Here is a 21130-nt window from a genome sequence, read left to right on the forward strand (position 1 = left end):
TGAGAGCTGGACCATAAAGAAGGCTGATCGCCGAAGAATTGATGCTTTTGAATTATGGTGCTGGAGGAGACTCTTGAGAGTCCCATGGACTGCAAGAAGATCAAACCTCTCCATTCTTAAGAAAATCAGCCCTGAGTGCTCACTGGAAGGACAGATCCTGAAGCTGAGACTCCAATACTTTGGCCACCTCATGAGAAGAGAAGACTCCCTGGAAAAGACCCTGATGTTGGGAAAGATGGAGGGCACAAGCAGAAGGGGACGACAGAGGACAAGATGGTTGGACAGTGTTCTCAAAGCTACCAACATGAGTTTGACCAAACTGCGCGAGGCAGTGGAAGACAGCAGTGCCTGGCATGCTCTGGTCCATGGGGTGATGAAGAGTCGGACATGACTAAACGACTAAACAACAACAACAACATATATGTCTACTCAGATGGGAGCCCCATTGAGTTAACTGAGACATAATCTCAGGTAGTCATATAGAATCAAAGGCTTGTAAAGTTGGAAGGGACCACGAGGGTCATCTAGTCCCACTGCAATGCAGGATCTTTGGCCTAACATATACACAATCAGCCTATATGTTATCTACTATTCAATCAGTAAATGTTATCCGGTGTGGTTAGGGATACACAAACACACACACATGCTAAAACCAATAGGTAGGAACCCACAGCAAGCTTTCCCCATATTCAGCAGTGCTGTTACCATTTGCAAAAGGTGAGAAGAGAAACTGGACACCTTATCATCCTGCCCTTGACTTGAAATTGTACAAAGGGAGACTGACTGACATCCTCCCATGTTGAGCAGATTTTTACATTTTGCATTATTCATTCAAAAAAGTTGCACTCTTATCTATTTTGGCCAGAATAAGCAATCATCTTCTGCCAGCTGGGACTGTGCTGTGTTTATTTTTTTAAAAAAACTGGGACCAGACCAGCTGCTCCCTCGCATTCTTGTTTCATATCTACATGGACAAACATCTTTCTCCTTTGCTCCAATTTTATCCTCACAGCATCTGTGTCAGGTAGGTAAGGCTGAGAGATGGTGCCTTGTTGGAACTGCTTCCCAATAAACTTCATGGCAGAGTTAAGAATATGAACCTGAATGTCCCTGGTTCTAGCTGAACACTCTAAACAAGCCCTTTCCCCTATTGTGTCTTTCCCTTTGGGGCGGTTGAAACTTATAGTTCTAGTTCACAATTGCCTTCCGACACAAATAGTTGGAGTGCCACGAATCCTTGCATAGGATGCTCACGACTCTCTTCCTTTATGGACTGAAGAAATATGTGACATAAAACAGTGTGTTATCTAGGCTGAAGTCCCAAAATAACTTCTTCTGCAGTAGGTTGAGGGAAATGAGCAGGTTCAGGAGATGCTGATCATAGAGGCTGCTAGGATATTTTCCTTGCTTGAAATGGAAATCAGAAGCTTAACACTGTGGGAGCACCTGTCCCAGCAATGACCCCAAAGTTGTGGCGCTCAGTGCTGCAGAACATTGTGCAGACCCCATCCCTTTCAACGGACTTGGGAGTCTCTATGGTCTTCAGGGGCTAATGCAAAATGCTGTTGCCTATTGGGGTTTTGCTCGGTTTACTGATGGTTTTTCTTTTGGCCTTTTTGTTTTGTTTTGGCATTGTTGCTGAGTAGATGGTTTTATATTGCGTTTTATGGATTATATTTTAATCCAGTTTGTAAGGATTACTACTTCCAGAGTGCCACAGGCTCCCCATTCCTAGTCTAAAAGAATATTTCCATTCTGCCACCTGAGTGGCTCAGACAAGTCTCAGGTGCAGAATATAATGCACAGAGGACCTCTAGCCATGAGGGCTAGGTTCTCCCTCCACTGTCAAATATTTATTTATTTATGTATTTATACATACATACATACATACATACATACATACATACATACATACATACATATGGACACAGGTGGCGCTGTGGGTTAAACCACAGAGCCTAGGACTTGCCGATCAGAAGGTCAGCGGTTCAAATCCTCGCGACAGGGTGAGCTCCTGTTGCTCGGTCCCAGCTCCTGCCAACCTAGCAGTTCGGAAGCACATCAAATGCAAGTAGATAAATAGGTACCGCTCCAGCGGGAACGTAAACGGTGTTTCCGTGTGCTGCTCTGGTTCTCCAGAAACAACTTAGTCATGCCGGCCACATGAATAGAAGCTGTACGCCAGCTCCCTCAGCCAATAAAGCAAGAAGAGCGCTGCAACCCCAGAGTCGGCCATGACTGGACCTAAGGGTCAGGGGTCCCCTTACCTTTACATACATGCATACCCCAGGCACTCTGGGCAGCTTCCAACAAAGATTAAAAATACATTAATACATCAGTCATTAAAAACTTCCCTAAACAGAGCTGCCTTCAGATGTCTTCTAAACATCAGATAGTTGTTTATCTCTTTGACATCTGGTGGGAAGGCGTTCCACAGGGCTGGTGCCACTACCGAGAAGGCCCTCTGCTTGGTTCCCTGTAACTTGGCTTCTCACTGTGAGGGAACCACCAGAAGGCTCTCAGCGCTGGATCTCAATTATTCATTTATTATGCCTCTGAAGACCTGTTGCTGGGAATCACAGACGCTGTTGCACTTAACTCCAGCTAACAGGGTGCTGGACTTGGTGGGGTATTGGCAGTGGTGAGTGGTGAATTTTTCGTAGGGAAACAGGGCCAGAGGCACCAGCTTGCAAGGGCGATTGGGGGGAGGAGGGGAAAGGGTGATGTCGTGACACTGTGATATTGCATGCATGAGTGTCATGCTTCCCTCCCTAAGCTAGTCAGAAGCTTCCCAGGCTTGGGAAGGCGATGCCAGACCTCTGAGACAGTGCTGGAAACTTTCTGCCTCCTTCCCAAAGTCAGTTGGGCTTTGGGAAGATGGCAGAAGTGCTTTTGGACCCCGTTGAAGCATCACACCTCCCTCCCTAAGCCAGGCAGAAGCTGCCTAGGCTTAGGGAAGGAGGCGCCAGGCTTTAATACTTTAATACTCTAATTGTCCCAGAACATTAGGGGACTAGCCTAGTCCCCCTAGTCCACTAACCTCACCTCACTGGCCATTGGTTTAAACCAGCAGGCTCATTTTATGTTTTTATGTGGGGAAAAGGTTCATACCAACAAGTGTTGGGGGGCGGGGGCGGGGGCGGGAAGCAGTTTGAAGAAAAATATAATATACATATGCTGTGACAATTTGTCACTCAACTTCAGCCTAGTGAGGGAAAACATGAGTCAGGATGATGACTCAGACTATTTCCTATCCCTGTCATTTTCACATGTGTTTATTCATATGCTTCTTCCTTCATCTATCCAAATTAATCTGCATTTTAAAAAAAAAACTTCACAAACATGCACATTCAGATATGGCAGTTTGCATTTTGAGCATATCTTATCTCAATATACACATTTCTGAATGCACTGTGTCCCAAAAGAAGCATTTATAACTAAATGTTACCTCAGAGTTTACATCTATAAACACATTTTCTGTACTTTCCTTTTTTAAAAAATGAGCATTGCAAAATCCAGAGGAGAATTAAATGGGTAAGATAACAACATTCTGTTCTGCCCATGAGTTTGGGAGCTGTGGATAAAGTATTCTTGTACTTAATTGACAAACTGATCTTACTTAGTTATTTACTAAAAACATTTAATCCCCTTTATCACATTGGCTAAAAAGGATTCAAGTACGTGGAGGAAGGGAAGAATTTGTTATTCACAGCGGGGAGAGCTGCCATGACAGGTAAAACCCTCCAGCTGCAAAAGAAGCGAAGGAAAACTACCAAGGTAAGGAACTTTCCACAAGGGAAGACTAAATATCTATCTATCATCTATCTAAGGGACGCGGGTGGCGCTGTGGGTTAAACCAGAAGGTTGGTGGTTCGAATCCCCGTGACGGGGTGAGCTCCCATTGCTCGGTCCCTGCTCCTGCCCACCTAGCAGTTCAAAAGCACATCAAAGTGCAAGTAGATAAATAGGTACCGCTCCGACGGGAAGGTAAATGGCGTTTCCGTGTGCTGCTCTGGTTCGCCAGAAGTGGCTTAGTCATGCTGGCCACATGACCCGGAAGCTGTACGCTGGCTCCCTCGGCCAATAAAGCGAGATGAGCACCGCAACCCCAGAGTCGGCCACGACTGGACCTAATGGTCAGGGGTCCCTTTACCTTTACCTTATCATCTATCTATCTATCTATCTATCTATCTATCTATCTATCTATCTATCTATCATCTATCCCTTTACCTTATCATCTATCTATCTATCATCTATCTAACACCTTTCCACTTAGAAACTAGTCAGAACCAGGTAAGCCACTGTCCACACTTTTTGAAACAAAAGTTCCAGTTGGGAAGATCTGCGACTGCATCTCAGAAGCAAGATTCATACAACCAGAGGAACAGACAAGGGGATGATTGGGCCACCTTTGGTTTTGTTCTTCTCTTCACTGTGCTCTGACACATTGAACCAAATTTTCATTTGTCAGCTCATCCTACATCTGCATTGTTATGTTCTCTGCCAAATTCACACGTTTCTCTTTATGTTAGCTGTCATGGCATGAAGGATCAAAGACCATCAAATGCCAGGTCTCCCACTGAAAGCAGTAAGACACAGGCACACCTCTTCGACTGCAGAAATAGTTGTTTGCTCAATTTCATCTGTCTCTGAAAGCATTCAGCAGGGGGGATAGCTAAACAGCAGTTCTTTACAGTTGAAATGATTCACAAACTAGAGCAAATTGAATGTTTGCCTCTGGCAGATAACCTCTCTTTGCTTACTGTTCCCAGATTTTATGTGCAGAAGAAAGTGAGGGGAAAAGAAAATATTGAAATCTTAACTGTAGCTATCAGAACATTTCCCTACTTTTTATTTTTTTTTGCACATCAGACTCCATTTATTTTGCAGGGAAATTTATATTATACTTTATATATTGTTTGCACAGAGGGTAGTTTTTGTTTTCTTTTTGCCTAGTATACTTCCAGTTTTTGGTCTTTCGTCATTACAGCACGTGCAAAATTGAGTTTCTGCTATAGTATAAGCCACAAAAATAAAGTAGAGCAAAGCTTTACATACATATTCCATGGAGCTGGTCTTTTTTATTTTTTATTTTGCATAATACCTAAGAACATTAAGCTCGTGATATTACAACAGCAGGAATAAGCTCTACTGAGGCTGAATTCCATCTGCCTAAGTTCCTGCAGTTCCCCAAGATGCCTTCCATTTTTGCTGGGTAGTTGAGGACATAAGGCAAGTCTCCCTAGGATAGTGAGTGTCATTGCTGCCAGAAGTTGCCCAAGAGAGTAATTGCATTTTTGGGTTATAACCAGGGGATGGGGTGGGGTCATCACTTTTGTGTTGTTTTGTTGTTGTTTTTCTTGGGTAGGGGGCTGTCATATTTTTCTCTAGGCTACGTCCAGAGTGAGACTTCCAGAAGGCAGTCTGGAGCAGTAGTTTCATGCAGGGCTGGATTTAGGTTTGATGAGGCCCTAAGCTACTGAAGGTAATGGGGCCCTTTATATGTCCAGCTGTCCTTTGTCAACAACAAATTGCTGTCTTAGGGTTGTTTTTAAAAGTCAGTAAGGTATTAATCCATTTTGCATTACTTTCTATGGGAAAGTGTGCCTTGGTTCTGGAACACTTTGGTTTTGGAACAGACTTCTGGAACAGATTAAGTTTGAGAACCAAGGTATGGTACCACTGTATATAGAAATGAGCAAACCAGTGATATTTTAGGGAGCAGGCTACATGATAGGAGTCTACACAACACAACACAACACAACACAACACAACACACTGTTGCTGTATGTAGGTTTTATTTTTATTTGTTTTTTATCTCATATTTTGGAAATGTACATTCAGTTTTTTTCCTTTATTTTTTTGGGGGGCCCCCAAGAGAGTGGGGCCCTAAGCTATAGCTTGTTTAGCGTATATGTAAATCTGACACTGGTTTCATGCCTTGGAGTGTGAAATCCAGCATGAAACTGTGCCCTTCCTGGGTGAGAGACAGTGGAGAATGGCAAGGTTTGGTGTTTTATAGAAAAAGAATCTGGGATAAGAGTTGTGGTGTGAGCCATGTCCAATATTTTTCTTTGCATATCCTCTCCATCGGCGTTGGGGGGATTCACCCACCAAGGGTCATGGCGGGCAGCTGGGTTCCCCCCTCCACAGGCAGGCCAGTGATACAGCTCTGTTTGGCTCAGGGGTGGGGGGACATTCTGGTGACATAAGCAGCTTGTCCACCCTGGGTGCCAGCAACCCATGCTGCACCACTGCTCCTAGTTGATATCCCCTGACGTTCACCTTGTTGTAGCTTCCAAGATTTAGGCCAGGGATACTGTGTGTCTAGCCAAGGTCAAGTGAGGGATGGAAGTGAGCCTGCCATCCCTGAGATGGTAGGATGGGGGGGGGGGAGAGAGAAACAGAGGGGGTGAAAGTTATACAGGGGAGAGGAGGGGGGCTGGTTATATCATAGACCTTGCCCCCTCCGCTTTACAAACAGAGAAACAAAATGGGAAAGAGGGAGCGAACAGAGGGGAGAAAGGAGGAGAAGGCGAGACACATAGAGGAAAGTGTTGCCCCCCACCCCACCCCACAGCTAGCGCCACTCCAAATATATTTGACTTCAGCCCTGTCGACCCCCAGTCCCTGAGAGAGCACCCCCCAAAAAAGAATGCTGATTTTGACATAATGAAGGTTTCCTATCCCTGGAACACACTGACTTCAAGACAAGTCCATATCAAACCACACCCTTCTTCAGTAACATAAAAAAATCACCCCAAATAAACAAATAAACAAAAACCCATACAGTGAAGTCCAAAGATTATGGGCCAATCTAAATCCAGACACCAGCAAAAAATAAAAATAAAAATTCATTCAAAGAGCTGCTGCTTTGACCATTGCCATGGATGTGTTTGTATGAATCTGTGTGCACATTCTGGAATTTGGAGGTGTGGTAGAATTTCAGGTCAGGGAACAACAGAGGTATCAGAAGACCCCTCTAAACAGCAGCTTGTACATATGCTGTTTACGCTAAGGTAGGCCCCACTGTTATGTATGTCATGGCAAAAGGACGCTTAGGACTGCAGTCCCCTTGGGACTTTTAGGCTTCAATTCTTCAGACACTTACATAGGAGCGAGCCCTGTTAAATTACTTCTGAGTAGAGATGCATACAGCTGTTTGGATAATTTATTCCCCACCCACCTTTTTCCCAGTAACCCTCATATCCATTGTGCTTTCCTGTTTTAACGGGCACTGTGCTGCGTTTAATTATAGGCTATGTGAGGCTCGGTTCATATCTCCTCTCGCCCCCTGCTGCGCTCGCCTCCCTCGTCCCAGATATCTCCACACACATGTTGTTTACACTCGCTGATTATGCAGCAGTCACATAGTAGCAATTGATTAGGAGTCAATCAATATCACAGCAATTGGCAGGGACCTGCAGAGTGCTGGAGCATTGATTCACCTGCCACTAGAATTCACACAGCTGGCTTCCTTTTAGCCTGCTCTTTCCAATGAAGCAAGGCAGAGAGAAAATGGAAACTATTTATTTGTCTGTTTTTTTCCTCGTTCTTTCTTTTCTTAAAAAAACAGCTTCCTCGGGAGAAGTCATTGAAAATTTGTGTGTTAGGAGCTGCAGTGGTCAAAGTATGCAGTATTATGACTGCTATAGGTCAGCAATCAAATCGTGTATTTAAAGCATCACATTTAGGTTCTGGTTAGGGTGCAAATAGCTTCTCAAAATCCTAGTTATGGACAGAGAAACTGAAGGGGTCTTTTCAATGAATTTCCCCAGGGAAGAGGATAAATTCTCCAACATTTTTCCAGGGATCTGACTTCCATTTAGCAGTGGCAATAGTGCAGCTTTTTTCCTTTTCCCTAAGGTACTGTTCTGTTTTGTTTACCTTGCCACCATTTTGCATCCTCCACAATAAGATTAAGGTAAAGGATCCCTGGACGGTTACATCCAGTCAAAGGCAACTATGGGGTGCGACGCTCATCTTGCTTCATGCCAGGGGAGCCAGCGTTTGTCCACAGACAGCTTTCTGGGTCATGTGGCCAGCATGACTAAACCGCTTCTGGCACAACGGGACGCCGTGACAAGTGCCAGAGCACACAGAAATGCCATTTACCTTCCTGCTGCAGCGGTACCTATTTATCTACTTGCACTGGTGTGCTTTCGAACTGCTAGGTTGGCAGGAGTTGGGACAGGGGAATGGGAGCTCACCACCATTGAGCGGATTCGAACTACCAACCTTTCGATTGGCAAGCCCAAGAGGCTCAGTGGTTTAGACCACAGCGCCACCTGATCCCTACATCCTCCACATTACTCTGGGCCTGGCATCATTATGGACCATGGGTGGACGACAAAGCACCACACACAAAAACAATAGCAAATATATGAAGTATTTCTATTGAGGGGATTGAGGGGGAAGGGAAATGTGTTTTCTCAGAAAAATGGCCTTCTGTGTAATTTCTGCTCAGCACCAATAAGATCTGTCCCTGTCTTCCCGCCCCCAATAATTTGTCATACAGTTAAACTGTGGAAATGGCTCCTACCAGCTTGGACGGCTTTAAAGGAGGTTGAGTCCAAATCAGTGGCTACTGGCCATGATGACTATGCTCTTCGTCTACTGTTGAATACCATTTCCTGGAAATTGCAAGTGAGCAGAATAATATTGTACTCTAGTCCTGCTTGCAGGCTTCATATAGACATCTCGTTGGCTACTTTGAGAGCAGAATGATGAACTAAGAGCAAGCATAGGCAAACTTGGCCCTCCAGATTTTTGGGACTACAACTCCCATCATCCCTAACTAATGGGACCAGTGGTCAGGGATGATGGGAGTTGTAGTCCCTAAACATCTGGAGGGCCGAGTTTGCCAATGCCTGTAACTAGAGGAACCATTGGCCTGATTTAGCAAGCTCTTCTTAGGTCCTTACGTGTTTCTATAGCCATCAAAGCATGCACTTTGTACTAATGAGCACACTTGCTGCTGATTTTCTCACTCTTTATTTTTTATGCTGCTGCTGTTATAAACATCTGCATTTCATTATGTAATTTGTTATTACAATACTATGTTGTACAGATATTGGATTATGTAGCGATTTTTGTGTTGTATGCTGTAAATTCCACGAAGAGCTCAAAAGTTCATGACTTTCCTCTTTTATGTCTAAGACAAATCCAAACAATTCTTTCTTACCCCCTCTTTCAGCACACACAAACAACTATCCTGTTTTCTTAATTTATTTACCATGCTCAGCTTGGCGATTGTCTGCATTCCTCATTCTAAGCCTCTCTCTCTCTCTCGCCTTCCATTTAACTCCCTACAATTATCTTTTTGTTTTAATTGCTCTGTCCAAAACTGAATGTGGGTTTCTCAATAAGGTCAAACTATTGTCAGGATTAATGGAATAATTACCTCATTTGTTTTACACAGGAGGCAGCTGCTAGGACAGCTCAATAAAACATTAGTCAGTTTTGCAACTGCTTCACATTGTCAATTCATATTTACTTGATCATCCATTACAACTCCCAGATCTTCCCTCAGGTACCTTGCCTAGTGACTGTTCCTCCATTCTCCATTTCATTATCCTTTCCAATTTAGGTTTGCCATTAGTGAACTTTTCATTGATTTTCTTTTTTGAGGGGGCAGACACCTCCACTGCTGCAAGGCTACACTTAATTCTGCCATGCCCCAACCTAGTTTATACTCAGTTTATTTAAAGAGCTGTGCCAAAAATGTGAAAAACAACAACAACAAACAACAAACAAACGTTTTGAAGCACACTGTTTTGGGAACTCGTAATTCACATTGAAATGCAAACTGAATCGGATCTTTCCCACATCCCTCTATGTTAATAGGTATCTGCATCCCAGTCGATTTGAGGTTTTGCAGGCATGTAACAGCACCTTGAATTTGGCCCAGAAATGAATAGGTAGTCATTAATACTCTTAGAAAAAGGAGGTGTCGTATGAGCAAACCAAACCATGGCAGTTAAAATTCTGGCAGTTTTGTTCCATATTAACTGAAGCATTCAGACCACCTTTAAGTGCAGTCCCAGTCAGGGATGGTTCAGCTGTGGGTCAGCACAGGGACTCAGAGACGAGCAGTAAAGTTGATTATTTATTCAAAGAGACAAACTACAAACAGAGAACTCCACGGGCAGGACTAGCCTGAAGACCGAGGATCTGAGCTCAGGACCTAAGGCTTCTCCACAGCAAACTCCTTCCCAACAAACTCCTTCAAGGAGGGTCTCTCTGTGCCTTTTGCTGTGCTACACCCTCCTCGTTCTTGGGGGCAGAGTAGGAGGGGAGAGGAAGACAGTGGAACTGGCGGGTCTACGGCCATACTACCCTGAACACGCCCGATCTCGTCTGATCTCGGAAGCTAAGCAGGGTCAGGCCTGGTTAGTACTTGGATGGGAGACCCTGAGCTGTCTTCTGTATCCTACCACCAGTCTCCTGGCTCGGAGCCTTCCTCCTCTGATGCTTCTTTGGTAGTTCCCCGGCTGTAGCCTCCCACTATTTATCCTCATCTAGGCAGCCCCTGACTGTCCCATATATAACACATTGCAGGAACATAGATCACTGCCGTGGCCAAACTATCTTTGTTGAGAAGTGACCGCAGCTGGAGAACTAGCTGTAGATGGTAAAAGGCACTTGCTTTCACAAATGCTGGGTAGTCTCTTCTAGTGACTGGTTATAGGAGTACCCCCAGGCTGTGATTTGTGGAGAGTGTAGACCCCTCCCCCTCAAACAGGTTCAGCACCATCTCCCTCTACATAAGGACCAACTACCCATAGCACTTCCATCTTGGCAGCAATCAGATTCCTTGTATTGGACCTTCCCCAGTCCATTACCAATTCCAGGCACTCTCATAGCATCACCTGATTTAGAAGGCCAGGAGAAATAGAGCCAAGCGTCCTCAGCATACTGATGGCACTTGACTCAAAAACTCTGGATGATGCCTTACAGCAGTTTCATATAGTTTTAAAAGTAAAGTGGAAATTTTAAGACAGGCCTTAAAATGGACATAGTAGTTTTTCTGTGTGTTTTTTTGCTCTTTAGAAACTTTACATACTTTCCAATTAAAGACCCATTTATTATTATTATTCATGCTACTTAAGCAAATGTCTGTGATTAAATATAGTTAGACACTGTGAAGTGACTTCAATTTTTCCTGCCATCTGACCTCTCATTTTTCCCCCTTGTGCCCTGAAGCACAGAGCATCCATTTGCTGTTTTCATTTCAAGCAGACACTGAAGGAAAGTACTTATTTAATACTGAAGCTTTCTTTAACACTTCCTTTCTCTTCCTTTCTCCTTCCCAACCAGGAAGCATCTCCCCCTTCAACCTTTTCATCCACTGATAATAGCTTCTCATTTGGTGTCTTTTCTTCTTTTCTACTTCTTTCGTATCTCAAGCATCCTTTTATCCTAATCATCTATAATTTTCACTATTATTTCTATTGTGATAAATGGCTTTGAATAAAACCATTTTTATTATCAAATAACTTTTTTTAAAAAAAATATGCTGTTGAATAATGAGATCCCAGATTGGCATACTTCTGTCCAAGTGGCTCTGTAAAAGCAAAAGTATACCAATTAACAGTGAACTCCTATACATGCCTACTCAGAAGTAAGTCACATTGTGAAAGGCTATCGGATTGCAGGCTAGACAATTGATTGTGGCTTGCTACTGAATATTCATTTTTTGTCCTTTAAAGAAGGCTTTGAAAGAGTGTGATCCAATAATTGTAGAAATGGTTTTATAGGTTGCTGTTTTTTATTGTACACAGCTTGGTAGCTTCTGGCTATGAAGAGGTATATAAATCGGAAGATCAAACAACACCAATAGCAATAATAGACTAAGTATACCCCCAGCATATTTACTTGGAAGTAAGTACCAATGTCTTAGATAATATGACATTGCAGTCTCCACACAGACATGTTCCAATAGTTTGCTACAAACCAAATCCGGATGCAAAATCTTTGCAAATCATACAGCAGCTCATGCACTGCTGGAATTCAGTCTCCTTGAGCGAATGCCATGTCTTGGCACACATTACACCGAGTAAAGTATCTGATGGGGGGGGGGGGAATTAACCTTGATGAGTTGCTGTTTACAGAATGAGGAATCTTCTCTGTAAAGGTTCCAGTATCGCTCATGTTCAAACCCTGATTATTAATACACACCAAAGAGCTTCTGGATGGTTTCTAGCAGTAGTTGCTGCCAACAATCAGTCCTGGATAGACAGTAATAAAGACAGATTACTTTGGAGTACATGACTGCATGGGGCCGGCGTCTCCCGGTTTCCATAATGGATTGCTCTGCTATTTACAAATGAATATTCACTGCACAATAGCATCCTTTACATTGGCCACAGGGAAATGTTTCATGGTTTTATAAAGCAGGCATCTCCTGAGCTAATCAGCCTCGATGAGTTTTGCAGGCCCGCAAGACCACCAGATGACTCTTGTTCATTCGTAACACTTTTTGCACATCAAAAGAAGAAGTGTGTCTTCCGCTATTCTCTCTCTTATCCAAGGCGGTTTATGAAAAGATAGTAATGGGTGAGCTCTGCCAAACTCAAATTGGATTGTTCTGGGGATAAGCAAAGCAATTTCTCTCAAATTTGGGTTGCCTGGGAATTGGAAGGTGAGTTGGGGGAGGAGCAGACCACTTCCACTTTTGCAATGGAACTCCCCTCCTTTTCTCCCCAATGGACCCCCCAAATATTCCTTTGATGCTTTGGGGAGCACCAAAGAGCAAATTTGGTGGGAGTGCAGGGGCAAGTTCCATTGCACAAGCAGTTGTCATACAAGGAGGAGAGAGACTTCCTTAGCTGCTTCCTTAGCATAACCCAGAGGAAGATCATAAAGAGAGGTTCTGTATGGTCTCTTGACAGCAGCATTTGGATGGGCACGAAAACTGTTAATAGGGACATCCGTGCTGGTTTTGGTTCTGCTCAAAGTGCTTCAATAGCCCATACACTGGAAGGCAATGGTTGGGACTAACTGCAGGGAGGTCATAGGCAACTACAGCAATGATGAAGAAAGGACCTTAACTTGTATAATATATTTGGCTGTAGATAAATTACTCACCCATGCCCTTATTTAAGGATTCTGGGTCATTCTGGCATTGCCTTGCATACCCTATAGACCCTGAGTTCTTTTTTATATATATATATATAAATTTTTATTGATTTTACAAAAATTTTTAAAACAATACAAACATATAAAAAGACATACAAACACGTATAGTTTCATGACCTTTTTTTTCATAAACCTTGTTTCTCGGACTCCCCCATACCTCCCCTTTCTGCATCCCAATGTCCAAAATTTTCCAGCAACTTCTAAATTAGTTCTGTCACACATATGTCTTCTTAATCTTTCCTTCAGTCTAATCTTATATCGCTGTAGCCCTTTCTTTCTCAAAACCTCGACATTCTAACATTCATCAAGTTTATAATAGTCCTTAAGATAAGTTTTAAATTTCTTCCATTCTTCTTCCGCCGTCTCCTTCCCCTGCTCGCGGATTCTGCCAGTCATCTCAGCCAGTGTCATATAGTCCATCACTTTCATCTGCCATTCTTCCAGAGTGGGTAGATCTTGTGTCTTCCAATACTTTGCGATAAGTATTCTTGCTGCTGTCGTAGCATACATAAAAAAGATTCTATCTTTCTTTGACACCAATTGACCGACAATGCCCAAGAGAAAGGCCTCTGGTTTCTTAGGGAAAGTACATTTAAGTACCTTTTTCATTTCGTTATATATCATTTCCCAGAAAGCCTTAATCTTCGGGCACGTCCACCAAAGGTGATAGAAAGTACCTTCAGTTTCTTTACACTTCCAACACTTATTATCAGGCAAATGATAAATTTTTGCTAGCTTGACTGGGGTCATGTACCACCTATAGATCATTTTCATAATATTTTCCTTTAAGGCATTACATGCCGTAAATTTTATGCCGGTGTTTCACAACCATTCCCAGTCAGCAAACATAATGTTATGACCAATGTCCTGTGCCCACTTAATCATAGCCGATTTAACTGTTTCATCTTGTGTATTCCATTTAAGCAGCAAATTATACATTCTTGACAAATTCTTAGTATTGGGTTCTAACAATTCAGTTTCTAATTTTGATTTCTCCACCTGGAAGCCAATTTTCCTATCTTGTTTATAGACCTCCATTATTTGATAATAATGGAGCCAATCTCATACTTTAGGTTTCAATTTCTCATGACTTTGTAATTTCAATTTATCTCCATCTTGTTCCAAGATTTCCCAATACTTTGGCCATTCGGCCTCCATATTGAGTTTCTTCAATGCCTTAGCCTCCAAGGGTGACAACCATCTAGGGGTTTTGTTTTCCAACAAGTCTTTATATCTTATCCAAACATTAAATAGCGCTTTTCTGACAATGTGATTTTTAAAGGCCCTATGCACTTTGATTTTATCATACCATAAATATGCATGCCAACCAAATGCATTATTAAAACCTTCTAAATCCAAGATATCTGTGTTCTCGAGGAGCATCCACTCTTTCAGCCAGCAAAACGCTGCTGCTTCATAGTACAGTTTTAAGTCCGGCAGGGCAAATCCCCCTCTTTCTTTTGCATCTGTGAGTACTTTAAATTTTATTCTGGGCTTTTTGCCCTGCCAGACAAATTTCGCAATATCTTTCTGCCACCTCTTGAAACAGTCCATCTTGTCGAGAATCTGCAAAGTTTGAAACAAAAATAACATTCTAGGCAATACATTCATCTTAATAACTGCAATTCGGCCTAACATTGACAATTTCAAATTCGACCATATTTCTAGATCTTTTTAAATTTCTAACCAACATTTTTCATAGTTGTCTTTATACAAGTTCAAATTTTTAGATGTCAAGTGAACCCCTAGGTATTTCACCTTCTTAACCACTGTCAAACCTGTCTCTTCTTGAAATTTCTCCTTCTCTGTGACTGTTAAATTTTTTTCTAAAACTTTAGTCTTTTGTTTGTTCAGTTTGAATCCGGCTACCTGGCCAAATTGTTGAATTATCTCCAACACCCTTTTCGTACTAGTGTCTGGCTCTTGTAAGGTCAATACTAAGTCATCTGCAAAGGCCCTTAGCTTGTAATGTTTAGCTCCGACCTGTACACCTTTAACCTGCTGGTCATTTCTAATCATATTTAGCAACACCTCCAGAACAGAAATAAAAAGCAATGGGGAAATTGGGCACCCCTGTCGTGTTCCTTTTTCTATCTTAAGTTCCTCAGTTATCACATTATTTACAATCAGCTTAGCTTTTTGTTCAGAGTATATCGCACCCATACCATTCTCAAATCCTTGACCTACCCCCATCCCATGAAGATTCTTTTTCATAAAACTCCAAGAAATATTGTCAAAGGCTTTCTCCGCGTCCACAAAGATCAGCACTGCTTTGGTGTTTATGTTCACCTCTAGTAGTTCCAAGATGTCATAGACCCTGAGTTCTGTTACACACATAATTTTGTTTCCCAATGGTCGCATCAGGGTTTGGCCTCGCTGTTAGGCAGAGTAAGGTGGGTTCCTCAGGTAACTGAAGTGGGGCCGTGGAGGGGGCAGCCATGGCAGCCCCCCACTGAATGGTTCTTTTTGAGTCCCACAGTTGTTTCCCTCTGCTGGATGAGGGAGTATATAAAGTATTTTTGGATGCCAATTTAAAACTATTCATAAAGGCTTTTTGCCAGGCCTTTTAGATTATGATATTTGGTTGAGTGGATTTTTAAAATAATAGCATTTCCAGAGCATCCTAAATTGTATCAGCAGGATCCATGATGAGTACAAGAGACACCCCACTTCAAACAGTCACCCAGGCTCCATCTTGTGGAGGGTCCTAAAGATCAGGAAAAGTGAAAAGTGTTGTACTGGAAAGAACTAGGCTTGCCAAGTGTACCTCTGCTCTGCCTCATAACCTCTCACTGGAGGAGGAGACCGTTTTTGCAAAGACAGGTAAAACAACTTCTCAGTTAATTTAATTAACAGAGAGGGTGAAAACTAACTCCTGATTGAAATGTCCCTGCGTCACTCTTAGATAGGCCTAAATAATTGTTTACAAATACAAAAAAAAAGTCTAGTCCTTCAGATTTCTTCTGTATTGGCTTTTAATTTCAGGCTTGATAAACCTGCTGATGGATGCATGTGCGATAGCCCTGCTTGTTAGTCCCTTGATATTTCAAAAATGAAGGTACAATGCACTTTAAACAAAATGATGCTATGTGGGAGGCAGATCAGAAACTGGAGAGTATAAAAGGGAAGATCCAACAGAGCGTGTGATGCCTCCCCTCTCCCTTTATGTAGAAGAAACCAGATTCTATCCCCCTTCGCTGTCATTCCACAGGAGGCAGCCACTCCCCTGCCCAAGTTCAGCAACTTTCTTTGAGTGCCAGAAAGATGCTCATGCCTTGCAAATTAATAATCTTTCTTCCTCTCCCTCACAAACAAGCGCTGTGCCATTAGCAGCACACCTGCTTCCGAAATTGGCCATTACAATGTGACACTTTTCAGCAAGGAGTCCCAAGCACTTTATTGATTTCAAAAGAGAGGCATGTTTGATCAATCCAAAACTTCACTCAACACCCTCCCACCTACACACACACACACACACACACACACACACACACACACATCCCAACAACACTCTGAGAGAAATAATCTAAAAATGAGATTTTCAAATTAGTATTTCAAACACTCATTTCTTCATGATAATAAAGAAAGGTCTTTGGCAGTAGCCCAGGTTATAAAGTGACGACTTGATGGAAATATGCTAGAACAAGCAAAAATATTTAGGGGGTCTGTTGATTTGAGCATATAGGAAAAGTGGAGGTCTCCTGTGATACATAGAAAAGCCCTGTTCGGAGAACATTCATGCTTAAGGGAGGAGCTGGATTGTGACCATTGACTCTGCCTCCATTCTCTATGCAACATATGTTGAGCCAAAGATTTGAACATAACCTATGTGTACATATGCTCTATACTAATAATTTATTAATTATACCCCCGCCCATCTGGCTGGGTTTCCCCAGCCACTCTGGGCGACTCTGAATGTTTGATTGGAGATGGGAGATGGGGCTGTAGATTCTGGTTACTAGACGTCCCCATTTCCCAGGGACTGTCCCCAGATTTCCAAATCTGCCCCTAGACAAAATCTGTCCCCGGAATGTCCCCGGATTTCATTTAATGTGCCCGGATTTATATTTTAAGTGTTGTAGATTTATTAGTAGGGAATGAATGTTGTATGATTGGTTCAACGGCACAAGACACATCATATGGGGACTTCCGGTGAGGCAAACTGGCAGGCACCAAGGCAGCGAGCAGCTCCTGAACCCAGCCAGAGCCAACTGTGCTACCAGGCTGGCTGCGGGCTGCTGAAACTTCTGCTGCCACCACCACTGCTGAGGGGGAACTGGGGACACCTGGCACGTAAACTGGGGGAACTGCTGACACGCACATCCCCCCGCGACACAAATCAAGCCAGGAGCAAGAGTACCTGGTCACCTGGCTGACTGCCCAACGGTGCTACGGGGCAAGGAAAACCCCGGAGCCGACACAGGGAGAAGGGGAAGAGGAGAAGGAGAAGGAGGGAGAGAGAAAGAGGAAGGAGGAAAAAGAGGGGAGTCCTGACCTTGCCACACCGCTGCTGCCACTGAGGAGGAGAGGTAGGAGAGCACCGGGAGGAGGGCAAGGACATGAGGCCAAGCCCAGGCCTGACCCGAGCCTACTCCATAGCGGCTAGCACTCCAAGAGAGCAAGTTGGGGCCCAGAGAAAGGCCGCGCAACAGAGGAGACCACAGAAGAGAAGATATTACTTATTTGTTTGTTTTTTAATAACTGTTTTTTCCTCTTTTCAAAAAAAGAAAAGAAAAAAGTGTCCCCGGATTCCTTGAAAAAAATCTGGTAACCTTACTGTAGATCCATGATAGAACATCTGCATGGCAAGCAGAAAGTCCCAGGCTGAGTCTTCAGAATCTCTAGATAGGGCCGGGAGGGACCCCTGTCTGAAAACCTCCAGAGGGATTATCAGCATCCTCTATTCCTATGACCTTGCCTTTCCCCAGGTTTCTGATCATGCAAAGAGAACATTAAACGTGTACCTGTGTACACACCACCAGATCAACACGTCCACAGTGCGACCCTGTTTCCTCCCTCCATGTGTCCACTGGACATGCGAAAAGGGCTTAAAAGTGCATTCTAAAGGTGGATGAGTGCTGCATTACATTTGACAGAATTTAAGGTGGAAATATGCTACGCTTTCTAACCTCACTTTTGTCTGTGAAGCCTTTGGCACAGATACCTAGTTCCCATGTTGTAACTTAAAACACAACCCTAATCTTGCCCCCCCCCCGGGTGTGGCTTGGTGGAGTGGCAGGAGCACTGGTATACCCACAGCCCAACCACTCACAGGGAGTGTAGTGGAAGGATTGGGCCCAATCACTATCCCCGTTCTAGGATGTGGTTGCCACACAAAAGCAGGGGGACCATGTTAGAGTCCAACAGATACCAGGCCAGTTCAGCCTCTCCCCACCCACCCCACCTCCCTCATCCTCTTTCAGGCAATTCCACAGATTACTGCTGGCAGGTAGCCTACCAGCCAAGAAAGCGCCCACCTTATCCAAACTAGGGATGCTGGATAATTCCAATGAAAAGAGAAAAGGAAATGGGAATCACTGCAGGCCATGTGTTCAGCTATAGTCAGGGATGGACATTAGTCCAGCAAATAGCATTGGTATTGTGTCACTCAGTTGTTGTTGTTGTGTTTAAGTCTGCAAGAGATATGCAATCAATGACTATTTAAAGATTATTCTGACATTTCCGTTCCAATGAGATTCATGTCAGTTACTTATGTAATGTATATTAAATAGTGGCAAACGAGATAAATAATACAGTGGTACCTCGGGTTACATACGCTTCAGGTTACATACGCTTCAGGTTACAGACTCTGCTAACCCAGAAATATTACCTCGGGTTAAGAACTTTGCTTCAGGATGAGAACAGAAATCGTGCTCCGGCAGCGCGGCAGCAGCAGGAGGCCCCATTAGCTAAAGTGGTGCTTCAGGTTAAGAACAGTTTCAGGTTAAGAACAGACCTCCGGAAGGAATTAAGTATTTAACCTGAGGTATAGCATTTCACAGAAACCAAGCTGCAGCAGAATGGAAACAGTGCTGATTGTGACAAATTCAGGTCAGAGTGGAAACTGATGCCTTCTTGCATCCCTAGCCCAGACTGTTCCCAGCTCTGTTGACCAGTAACGAAGTACAGTGGTGCCTCGCAAGACGAAATTAATTCGTTCCGCAAGTTCTTTCTTCTTGCGAGTTTTTCGTCTTGTGAAGCACGGTTTCCCATAGGAATGCATTGAAAATCAATTAATGCGTTCCTAGGGAAACCGCTTGCCAGGCTGGCGGTGCGGAGAAGGGCTTTTCTCCGCACCGCAAGCCTTCAGGACAGGTACGGGAACAGAGGGGAAGGCGCGCAGCGCTTTCCCTCTGTTCCCGGGGCTTGCGTGGGAGGAGGGTTTTTCCTCCCCACCGCCAACATTCAGAACAGCATTCTGAATGTTGGCGGTGGGAAGGAAAACCCTCCTCCCACCCCAAGTCTTCAGGACAGCCATCCGATGCCGGGCTGCGGGAGGAGGCGTTCCCCCCCCCGCCCGGCATTGGAGCTTCGTTCCGATGTCCGTTGGAGGGAGGAGACGTTCCCCCCCCGCCGGACATCGGAGCTTCGTTCCGATGTCCGTTGGAGGGAGGAGACGTTCCCCCCCCCCCGCCGGACATCGGAGCTTCGTTCCGATGTCCGTTGGAGGGAGGAGACGTCCCCCCCCCGCCGGACATCGGAGCTTCGTTCCGATGTCCGGCGGCAGGAGGAGACGTTCCCCCCCACCGCCGGACATCGGAGCTTCGTTCCGATGTCCGGCGGCGGGAGGAGGTCCGAGGACAGTGGGGAAGACGCGCTGCGCTTCCCCGCTGTCCCGGAGATTTCCCTATGGGCTGTCGTCTTGCGAAGCAAGCCCATAGGGAAATTCGTTTTGCGAAGCGCCTCCAAAACGGAAAACCCTTTCGTCTAGCGGGTTTTCCGTCTTGCGAGGCGTTCGTCTTGCGGGGTACCACTGTACAGCATGCAGAACTCTTGCTTGCTGGTTCTTCCCTGTTTGTGACAGTTATATAGAGAGATCACCTAGAACAAATTGTGCCACTACAGATGTTTGCACCTTTTTGCTTCGGTATGAAGGACCTAAGTACAGTATGTGGGCAAGTTATGGATTTAATTTTGATTTACAGCATCTGAAAACCTTCCCAAAAAATCAAACAAAAGGATTCTGTTTTTATCTACCTCCATTATGTCCCACAAGGCAGTCACAGTTCTCAAATTTATGGGCAGTACTAAAAAAAGAAGAAGCTTTTCCTCTTTAACTATACATACATTTGGTGGCATGTCTTAATTCCTATCACCTAGAAGCCTTGATCAATTCTATTCAGCTTTGTTATACTAATACCTCCTCACTTTTATTCTCTTTTTCTAAGGAGGCACTGATGACCTTTCAGATGATCGCAGCAATGATTAGCTCTCTCCATTGAGCGGTATAATAAACTATACCTGACAGTTTCACTTTTCCTTACACCAAAGCAGTTCACCTAACATCATAGATGAGAATTTGAACTTTCTTGCTGCATTCTCTCAGCTGAAGGTATATGCCAGTGAAATAACAAGCATGCATAATTCTGAGGAAATGTTGAGAGGCTGTTAAAAATAATGGGTTTATTTTTAATGAAAGGGGGATATTATTTCTGGGAGAGGTGTGTGTGTAATAACTGAAGTTCCTTGTAAATGAAGCATTATGTACTATTCTGGTACTTGGTGAAGTATAACAAGGGTAGTCAATATGGTGCCCTTTAGATATTGCTGGTCTACAACTTCTGGCTGGGACTGATGGGAGTTGGAGCCAACCAGCTCCTGAATTTGAAGGACAATAGTTTAGCTCCATTAATACAGATAGACAGACATACCTGTCTTTTACTGAGAAGCCAGTTCTGTCCCCAGTGCAGGCTGGTTTTAACAACAAACATAGCACAATTGATTGCTGTTGAATGATTATATTCTGAATTACATTAGTGACCCACCAAAA

At 43.8% G+C, this 21130-nt stretch overlaps 2 long non-coding RNA genes across 3 annotated transcripts in view; both read left to right on the forward strand.

The window, feature by feature from the left end:
• Positions 1-21130, forward strand: part of LOC308584538 — a 550410-nt gene that overhangs the window by 346508 nt on the left and 182772 nt on the right. The window lies entirely within an intron of this gene.
• On the forward strand, positions 958-20686 carry LOC308584514. 2 transcript variants are annotated; one of them, XR_014006871.1, is made up of 4 exons: positions 958-1024; positions 3671-3777; positions 11784-11883; positions 20529-20686. It is a non-coding gene; the product is annotated as an uncharacterized lncRNA (long non-coding RNA). The 2 variants fall into 2 exon arrangements; XR_014006872.1 differs by lacking the exon at positions 20529-20686 and adding an exon at positions 16126-16963.

The sequence above is a fragment of the Podarcis bocagei genome (assembly GCF_964188305.1).
Source record: "Podarcis bocagei genome assembly, chromosome: 3".
Classification (NCBI taxonomy): Eukaryota; Metazoa; Chordata; class Lepidosauria; order Squamata; family Lacertidae; genus Podarcis; species Podarcis bocagei.